Source organism: Setaria italica, chromosome IV (assembly GCF_000263155.2).
Source record: "Setaria italica strain Yugu1 chromosome IV, Setaria_italica_v2.0, whole genome shotgun sequence".
In the NCBI taxonomy this organism is placed as follows: Eukaryota; Viridiplantae; Streptophyta; class Magnoliopsida; order Poales; family Poaceae; genus Setaria; species Setaria italica.
In genome coordinates, this window is record NC_028453.1 from 21,366,692 (window position 1) to 21,377,128 (window position 10,437).

Genomic DNA, 10,437 nt, shown 5'->3' on the forward strand with positions numbered 1-10,437 from the left:
CGGACAGGAATCGATCTTCGTGATCAGGCTGATCTCGCACCGGCGAGGTTGGTAACCATCGGGAGTTGGTTCAGCGATTGCATTGGCGCTTCGGGTTCGCTCGTCGTAGTCGGATCGTGAGGGTCTACTTCCACCAAGTCGAATTTATCTCCACTCACCGAAAGATCGGGCACTCCGACTCTATCAAGTGGTATCAGCTTTCCAGGTTGATCGGTGAGTTTTACCGAGTGTTTTTCCCTTCCTACAGTCCCCAAAAACCAAAACAAATTTTTTTCAGGTTAGATCCTTTGTCCCAGCAACCGTTTAGCCTCGCACATTCTTTCAATAAGTGTCTTTGTTGAATTTGTGTGCCTACTCGTTCAATTGTTGCTGGTTACTTGTGTTTAATCTTTTGTTTCTCATTTTTCATCTAACCCTAGTTTTCGCCGCCGCCGTTCCGCTGCTCGCCAACCCTACCAGCCGCGCCCACCGCACCTCCCCCCGCGACAACCGCGCCGCGCCATCCCACTACTCCGATCGCCCCTCCCCTGTCAAAAAAAAAAAAGATCGAAAGCAATCAAAAAAAAAGGAAAGTGCAAAAAAAAAAGGAAAGAAGCAAAAAAAAAAAAGACGAAGAAGAATCCAACAGGGAGAAGGAAGGTGATTCGGATTTGTTTCGGTGGAACCTCCCTTTGCGCGCGCCGTGACTCCTCCTGGGTCACGACTCTCTGGTGTTAATTCCCCCCTTCCCCACGCATTCCGTACCAGCCTTTCACATCCGTATCTCTCTTTCTTGGTCCTTTATTATTCTGAGGTCCGCCTTACTCTAGAGAGAGAGAGAAAGTGTGTGCTTTCGGAAAAAGTGTGTGCCGCAATTTGATATTTGCGATCCTCTGTGTTCATATTATCAGTTTTGGGGCACCCTCTGTGAAAAAAAAAAAAACAGAAATAAAACAAAAAAAAAAAGAGGTGCGCCCTCTCCACCTTGCCTCTGTTCTTTCGATTTTTCCTTGTTACCAGCAACTCTTGTTACGTGTTTGGCACTCTCTTTCAACTTTGCATTATTGTTTGATTGTGCTAATCCTTCATTTGAGTGCAGCCTTCCCAGAACTCCACATAGTTCTACGACGAGCATATTTTGTTTCTCCAGGCAATCGCTCCTCCAATCTTTCGTGAGTTCCACCGGTTGGTTGCAGTTCGCCCCTGTGTGCGTGGTAAGAACGGATAAGAATTTGATAACAGCACTAGTGTGAGCGCCTTGTGAGCTGTTACACCCCTATTTTGTCGTCGCTTGTGTTCTTGTCTTTGCGCTCACCATGGCAGATGATGTCGACGCGGGGGCTAACCAGCTGCAGGGCATACGGGCGCAAGTTGAAGGGCTTGTCACCGACATTCAGACGATTCATGAACGGCTGGACTCGACGATCTCCTCGACGACCGAGCGGTGTGATCAGCTCGACCTTGCACAGACGGCCGCTAAGGCCACACTCGACTCAGTTGTGGCAAGACTCGATGCATTGCACACTACAGTCGCAGAGTTGCAGCAGGGTTATGGTGGTGACTCGGACCAGGACGATGGCGACCGCTGTGTCCTGCGGGGCGCTAGAGGGGGAACCATTCTGAACTTCTGAGTAGGCTGGCTCGGTGATGCCATTGGAGCTTTCTGTTTCAGGTCAGCCTTGAGGGCCTTCATGCAATCTTCTTGATAAGTTGCCAGATTTACCAGCTCATTGTAGGTATCCACCTTGACAGGGTTCAACCTTTCCTTGAGCTCGAGACTAAAGCCCCTGTGGAACCTATCCCACTTCTTTTCATCAGTATCCGCGTGATAGCCAGCGTAACGGCATAGGTCGTTAAAGGCCTGCGCGTATTGCAGAACATCATGGCTTCCCTGGGTGAGAGCCAGGAACTCGTTGAGCTTATGCTCCAGTAGGCCTTCCGGGATATGATGGCCCCTGAAGGTGGTCTTGAACTCATCCCAGCCGATGACGTGGTCGGCTGGCAGCATAGCATGATAGTGGTCCCACCAAAGTCAGGCGGAACCATGCAACTGCTGTGCTGTGAACCGGGCCTTGTTCTAGTCGGGGCACAGGGCGGTGAGGAGCTCAAACTTAGATTCAATCATCCAAACCCAGGCGTCAGCGTCGAGTGCGTCCTCTATTTTGTGGAAGGTCGGGGGCTGCGCGCCTAGGAAATCTTCATACCGGGCGACCTGGGGGTGCAGGGGACCTCGTCCTCCCTGCTGTGGCTACTGTGGCAGCTGCTGCCCCTGGACCAAGTGTCGCAGGATTTCGGTTTGGGCAGCCAGGACATCCGCAAGCGATGGCGGAAGGGGCGGTGGGGGGGGGGTGCCTGGTTATCCCCACTGCCACTCGGGATTGATCTGGAACGGGTTAGGCACACCATCTGCAAGAGCATACTTTCCATTAGCCACACAATCCTAAACTTGCTCAATCGTAAGAAATGAACATTATGTGCACAACCACAAGCATCCATCCTGCCAATTAGTGAAAAGGTTAGCAGTATTATCCTTTATCGAGTAGGTGCATAACCCTTCTTTCCCAATTTAGTCAGCACTTGGATGGCTCTCAACATCTTCCACTTTATTCTTGTTAACTGATAGTGAGAATAGCATGATCGATGGGGTCCTGCAAGATCCGTGTCCTGGTCGGCTGGTCTGCGCACATCCTCGGGTGAGGCGAAGCTCTGTCCCGGGGGTCCCGTTATGTCCGATCCTTAGCGCCCGGGGTCGGGCGAAGTGTAGCCCTGCTGCGAGGGGTCGGGCACATCCGACCCTGTGACCCGGGGTCAGGCCAAGTTTGACAAATCCAAGGAGTTGAAAACTCCTGAGCGGCTACAACACAAATTTTCACACAACTTTGATATTCAAAGCGCGTCCCAAAAGTGGGCAGGTGGAAACAAAGCGAGGTGAAAACATGAACCGAATCTGCCAAGATAACTGTTACCAAGATCATTTCATGATAGGGTTTATCACAGGAAGAGTACTCAACTCAAGGCTGACCTATTACATCACTATCCAAAATTATAGGTTGCCGAGGAGTACAACAAAAGATGTACTTACTATAGCCTCGATCTAAAAGTCATCTAGGTTGCCTACGAAGGAAACACTGTGCGTAGGAGAAGGGGAGTCACCAACTTCAAGGTCCATGCTCGAGACTCCCTCTATCTCCTCTGGGTCTTCCTCCTCCTCCTCCTCCATAGGGTCATCCAGCTGTACCTCTAAGGCGTGGATAGCATCGAGCTCAGCATGGTACTCAGCCAAGTGCACATTAGCAACAGCGAGCTCCATCTCAACCCCTAGCTTTTCCTCAGCGAGCAACACCATCTCATGCTCCATGTCAGTCACTTCTTCCTCTAGCTCGGTAATCTAGGTCCCCATATTAGAAATCCGTATACCCCTCTGGATGAGCTGATATGATTGTTCCACCAAATCTCTCTTGGTGGTGTTGAGATGCTCCTGGGTATCCACAGCTATCCGGGCCAAGACAGCCATAGCCCTCCCCTGGAGCTCAACCAGTCGGTATAAGGCAGTCATGCACCGTGTCGTGGTGGAGACGGTGACCAGCGGATGTGAGGCTGCCAATACCTCCATGTTGTTTACTCGGTCAAGCCAAGCCATGTCCATCCTGTCCCTGGTGGGGAACAAGCCAATCAGATCCAAACCGACCTCGAACAGGTGTAGCCGGCAAAACTGGGTGAGAGCCTGCAAGGCAGCGGACTCCCAAGTATCCTCAAGGGTATGACCATAGGTCGAAACCTCAAGCTGAGGCCATTCGGGATGCACTGGGGGTGGAGGTACGACCACTCGCACAATGCACCGCTGCACTCCGTGCTCCTTGTACTCGCGTCCCGCATAAAGAGGCGGCGACTGGTACCCAAACCACCTCAAGGTGTCCCACAAAATAGCAGGAAAACCCTCAAAGTGTAGGCACGTAGAGTGGGAGGTGCCATCTGTGCCATGAATCACGTGTCCGGGAGCAGCCATCTGGAACCAAGGGTCGAAGAAGAAGCATGAGATTAGAGCTCGGAAAAAGGAAAAATAGATCCTAACATGGTGTTACACTCAGATCTTTGACAGGTGCATATGCTGAAGAAGGCAGCTAGAAAATCCTTAACGCAAGAAGAGCTTAAACACAAGGGCAAGGTCTGTTTAAGGATTTGGGTTCATAGTTTTGAATTCATGATGCATGCACGACCTACCTCATCTTCTCAACCAAAATAACTGCCAAAAGTCTTGGACTTACGTGGTTAGTGCCGGTGGCAAGGCAATAATTACGTCACTCCGTATAGTACCTAGTCGGGTTTCTAATATCGTTTTCCTACACGAACGCGGTTAGAGTACATGCAGGAAAAACACAACCACATGAACCTTTTCGTGCCAACACTCACGAAAGCGTCCCCATTCATAACCATTCGCTTTAGAAATGGCACCCATGCGTTTAATGCTGCATGGACAGCGCAACAACTGTGGAAATAGGCCCCTTTGAATAGGATCATATAACCCTTCGCATACTCGTGATGCAGAATCATGCGCACGTATCATAAACGTGGGTGAACAACCGTGATGACAGGACTGTTGTAATCGAACCATACCACCCTTTGCATGGGTCATCATACGGAACCTTGCACACATATAATAAACGTGGGCGAAACAACCGCGATGATAGGTTCTTTTGAATAGAACTCCCTATCACCCCTCGCATACTCGTGATGCGGAACTCGGCGCATGTATGATACACGTGGGCGAAGTGCTGGGAGTTAGCAAAAACAATTAATAGTTAATAGCCACCTTAAATAACCCAAAATTCCCCTAGGGCCTCTCGTACTAAGTCCATCCTTAAAGATCGTACGAGATTTTTCAAACACATTTCTTGCAAGTTTTACTTTAAAAAGGTGTTTATGGTCTATTATTTTCTCTGTCCTGCAAACCTGTTCTGGTACCAGCTATGGCGGAACCGCCCAATTTAACTCAGCTAAAGCACAATTAAGTCGCCTGACACGCGATCATATGCTTTAATCAAGTTATCTCGGCGGTCTGTCGGATTTTCTCCGATGAACCACTACACATGACCGAGAAAGCCGAGCTCACACGAAGGTGAGTGGTTCCAGACAATACAATAGACTATCCAAATTAAACAATTACATTAATTTGTTACAATAACAGTCTCAAAAGTCAAACAAAGTTTTCAGAGTTCTCAAGCAGTGGGAAAGAACAAACAAAGCTAGCGCCGAAGTCGGACATCATGAAGAGGCCGATCATGACATCAATGATCCCTGTGTTAGAGGGATGCCCTAGAGGCAATCATAGAGATGATGATATTCCATTTGTATCCATGATTTATATTGTGTTCCTTGAATATCCATTAAAAGGCTAATTGAATTGATTTGCAATTATGTGAATTGTATATGAAACTCTTTACTTGTATGTTTATTCTAAAGTTGACCCTAGTCAGAGTTCATGTGAGGACACACATGAATATTAGACTAGTACATGTATTAGTTGATGACTATGTTTCACAAGTCATGGACATGGAGATGTAACTAATAATGTAGGCACATGTAGAGACATGTGCTAGGACTGACCCAACGCGAGAAGTAGTTCTCTCTTTATACAACATGTACGCTTTGTCCTTAGACCTGAGATTGTCGTATGTACTCAAGATGTGGATTGACTCACTTAGGAACTATAAAACGCTACACCGTAATAGGGTAGTTATAAAGGTAGCTTTCAGGTTTGTCAGGAAGCATGCTATGAGGTATGGTCAATAAAGATGGGATTTGCCCCTCTCTAATTGAGAGTGATATCTCTGGGCCCCTCAAGTGATTGGATCCGGAAATGCATGGCCATGCTACGTACGGTTAAGAGTTAACCTACAAAGGGATTCCGAATCACAGGATCGAGAAAGAGCGGTCGGCTTGGAGCTAGATCAAATATCGTGAGGTAAAGGGAATAGCATGTACGTGACATTGTGACGGTTCGTATGATATGATCTTTGTGTGCATATAGGAGTTGGGACGTCTTGCTAGAGGCCGCTACCAACTATTGGGCAGAGTAGGAGTACTCGGGCCATGTCTATACGTATCCGAACCCATAGGGTCACACACTTGAGGGGCTGGAAGCCCAATTCGGATATGATCCGAGTTGGATTAGGTTTAGAAGTACTAATGGGCCTTGGACCTAGAGGTCCGTCAGGAACCTCTATAAATAGAGGGGTGGGGCGCCCTAGGGTTTCATCCCTTTAGCCGAAACACATCTGCCGTGCCTCCCACGCCCTCACCCTGTTGCAACTCGCGAACCTAGCAGTCCGGCCTGCGATGCTTCCTCCCTGCATGTGTGGATACCTTGGAGGTGTTGCACCTGCAGCACTTGGACGAGCCGTTGATGAGCCACGATGAACCGTCGACAAGCCACAATGAGCCGACGATGAGCCACGGCACGAGGACGATCTTGCTGCATGTGGATGAGCTACTGAGGAGCTGCTGGACGTCGACGTGATCGACTATGTGTTCGACTACGCTGATCGACTTCGCTCCCTCGCCGCGATTCTACATCTTCCGCACCAGTGCATCGAGTGGTAATCCCGTGATCCATATATGGCAGTTTTCCTGGTTTACATGGTAGAAATTTTTGTTTTGCGCTAGTGTAGCCTACCTCGTATCCCAACAGTGGTATCAGAGCCGTAGCTGTTTTGTTTTGGATTCAGGACGTGTGCATATGGAGATATGTGAGTTTTCAGTTCAATCTATGTCTTGGTTTCGTGTTCTAGCTGGAATGGTTTTTTAACGACATACTCCTAGTGGTCGGATTTCCGCCATCGGAGTTAAGTGATACATGTAATGCTAGTTGTAGCGAGCGAAGATCAATGTGATTGGTCAAATGGAAATCCAGGTTCATACGCCAGGCGCATGAGATGTGCAATAGTAGATTGGATCTACTACCGGGTCGGAATTTTGCCGTGTGCGTGAGCTTTGGTAAAACAGCCGTAACTTTTCGGTATGATCTCGGATCAGGGTGAATTTTATATGAAGAATGATCTACAGAAAAAGTTACGGGCCTCTCCCTTTTCTGCGAAATTAGATTTCCCAAATTCAGCTTGGAAGATGGAGTTTCGGACCTCTGAAGTTTGGAACGTTAGAACGCCTAACTCTATTTTGCAGGATGTATGGATCTTGTGATCGGTATGGCCCCTTTGTGTATGTGATGCATGTGTGTAACTCTTTTATGACCTGTGTGTCGTGCGTACGGCAACACAACTGGAGCCATATGTGTTGTCACTTTTAATGTATTTAATGGTCTGCGTACCAATCTGTGATGATCCAAGCAACTATGTAATCTTCATTACTAGCTATTAGGAGCAGTAGCATGTTCTAGTTCTTGGAGGACTCATCACCAGGAGGATAGCGCACATGGAGCATGGAGATGGAGATCACCATGGTGAACAGGTTTTGTGGAGATGGAGATCGCCATAAGAAAATGGGCCATACTGTGTCACAACTGTGTGCATGTTGTTCTTTATGTTTTATTTCCTGCATGATGTGATGTTAGAAGTAGAACGATCCCTCGCAAAGTTTAAGTTGGTATGCCCTCCCAACTAAAACTTGCACCGTCCCATGTCTTGTACAATTGGTGGTAGGTCTATAAAATTAGGGTGCCACTAGTTTTCCTTGACTAGATGGGTTTGTGTCGGACACTTACACGCATAAGGGTTGGTTTGCTTAACAAGGTTATCTTAACGGTTAAGGACCTTTGGGCATAAAGGTTGGGAGCCGAGACATGGAGATGTCACCCAACAACAGGAATCATATGTGATATGATTAGCAAGGAGTTGCTTACCGATTTACCTCGTTTGCTAGCGGTGATGCTATAGCTCACTAGTAGACATGTTAGTTGTGGATCCTGAATCACTAAGTATCAATAGAGGGATATTGATTTTAGTGGGAGTAGATTCTATTAAATAAGTTTAATGTGATTTACTCTATCATGGATACGTTTGTCTTAGTATTTTCAATTACTTTTGTTGTAGATTAAATGGCACCTAGCAGCACCACACCGTTTGCTTTGCGTTCGGTCCTTGCGAAGGACAAGTTGAATGGAACAAACTACTCGGACTGGATCCGTAACCTGAGAATTATTCTCAGAGCTGAGAAAAAGGAAGATGTTCTAGACAACCAATTACCAGAAGAACCTTCTGATGATGCACCTGCTCCTATTAAGAATGCTTACAAGAAAGCATGTGATGCTAACCTCGAAGTAAGCTACCTTATGCTTGCTTGCATGGAACCTGAGCTGCAAATGTAGTTCAAAACAAACCATGAGGCGCACGATATGATCGTGGCGCTTAGAGACATGTTCCAAACACATGCCAGGACTGAAAGGTTCAATGTGTCTAAGGCCTCTGTGGAGAGCAAGCTAGCAGAAGGCGCAGCAGTAGGACCACACGTAATCAAGATGGTTGGTTACACTCAATGGTTGGAGAAGCTAGGCTTCCCACTGGGCCAAGAGTTGGCCACTGATTTCATTCTTTCGTCTCTTCCGTCTAGCTATGGGAACTACCATATGCATGGGATGGAGAAGGGTCTGAATGAACTGTGTGGCATGCTTAAAACAGCAGAGGCTGACATCAAGAAAAACGCTAGTAGTAGCCATGTGATGGCTATACAGAACAAGCCTAGCTTTAAGAGGAAGGGCAATTCTTGGAAGAATAAGGGCAAGGATGGAATGTCCAAGCCAAACCCAGCGCCCAAGGTTAAAGCTGGACCTGGACCTACTCCAGACAAAGAGTGCTTTTATTATCATGAACTTGGTCACTGGAAGAGAAATTGCAAGCAGTACCTCTTCGTTGAAGAATGGCGGAAGTAAGAGTACTTCCACCTCAGGTACGCTTGTTATTAATGTTATAGGCAACATATTTCTCGCTGATACAATTATTAATTCTTGGATATTTGATAACGGATCGGTTGCTCATATTTGCAATTCGATGCAGGGAATCATAAGATGTAGAAGCGTGGAAAGAGGAGACGTTGATTTCCACATGGGCAATAATGCAAGAGTTGCTGCGTTTACCGTTGGGACAATGCAACTCCACCTCCCGTCAGGATGTATTATGGAGTTGAATAATTGTTATTTTGTTCCTAGTTTAAGTCAAAACATTTTGTCTCCTTCATGCTTGATGAAGGATGGTTATTCATTTGCGAGTGAAAACAATGGTTGTGTGATCTCTAAGTATAATATGTTTATAGCTTTTGCACCCATTGTAAATGGATTGTTTGTTTTAAATCTTGATGGTTCACATATCTGTAATGTAAGTGCTAAAAGGCCTCGGCCTAATGATTTGAGTCCTACCTACTTGTAGTATTGTTGTTTGGGTCATATAAGTGAAAAGCACATGAAGAAGCTCCATTCTAATGGACTTCTAACTTCATTTGATTTTGAATCATATGTGATAGAGTCGGAGTGCCCGATCTTTCGGTGAGTGGAGATAAATTCGACTTGGTGGAAGTAGACCCTCACGATCCGACTACGACGAGCGAACCCGAAGCGCCAATGCAATCGCTGAACCAACTTCCTGTGGTTACCAACCTTGCTGGCGCAAGATCAGCCTGATCACGAAGATCGATTCCTGTCCGCAGTCGAAGAACGAACGAGAAAGAGAGGCGAGCAATCTAAATATCACTCGAAGGTGGAGTTCTAAATCACACAAGGACAGCGCGTATTTGCGCGTGTTCGAGAGTAGCTAAAGCTAGATGTAAAACAAAACTCAAGTCGTAAACAAAAAGGACTCCGACTAAATAAAGGGGGCGCAGCCCCTGGAGTCCGGAGGGGTCACACGCGCCCAACCCTAGGCGCCCCACCTGGGCTGCCCTGTTGGGCCATCTTCTTATTCCGATGGGCCTTCGTTCCTTAACACCATGATGAAGTTTAATTCTCGCGCACGGGCCCGAGTGATTGGCCCAACTGGATGATCAACTGTAGGCGCCTGAGGTAGAGGAGCAACTGAAGGTGCCTGAGGTGCTGCTGGTGTAGATGTACTCGTGGTGTCCTCATCATCCTCCCCTTCTTGAATTGAAGTCGTCCTCGACGGCAACTCCTCATCTTCGCCCACATACGGTTTCAAATCTGCAACATTAAAACTTGTGGAAACACCAAACTCCGCAGGCAGGTCAAGGATATAAGCATTATCATTAATCTTGGTTAGCACTTTAAAAGGACAAGCAGCACGTGGCATCAATTTAGAATGACGTAAAGTAGGAAAACGATCCTTTCTCAAATGCAACCAAACCAGATCACCCGGTGCAAAAGTAATATGTTTTCTCCCTTTACTACCCGCAACCTGATATTTAGCATTAGCAGCAGCAATGTTTTGTTGAGTTTTGTCATGCAAGCTAATCATTTGATCAACATGTGCAGCGGCATCTATGTGTGGGGCGTCCTCGGCA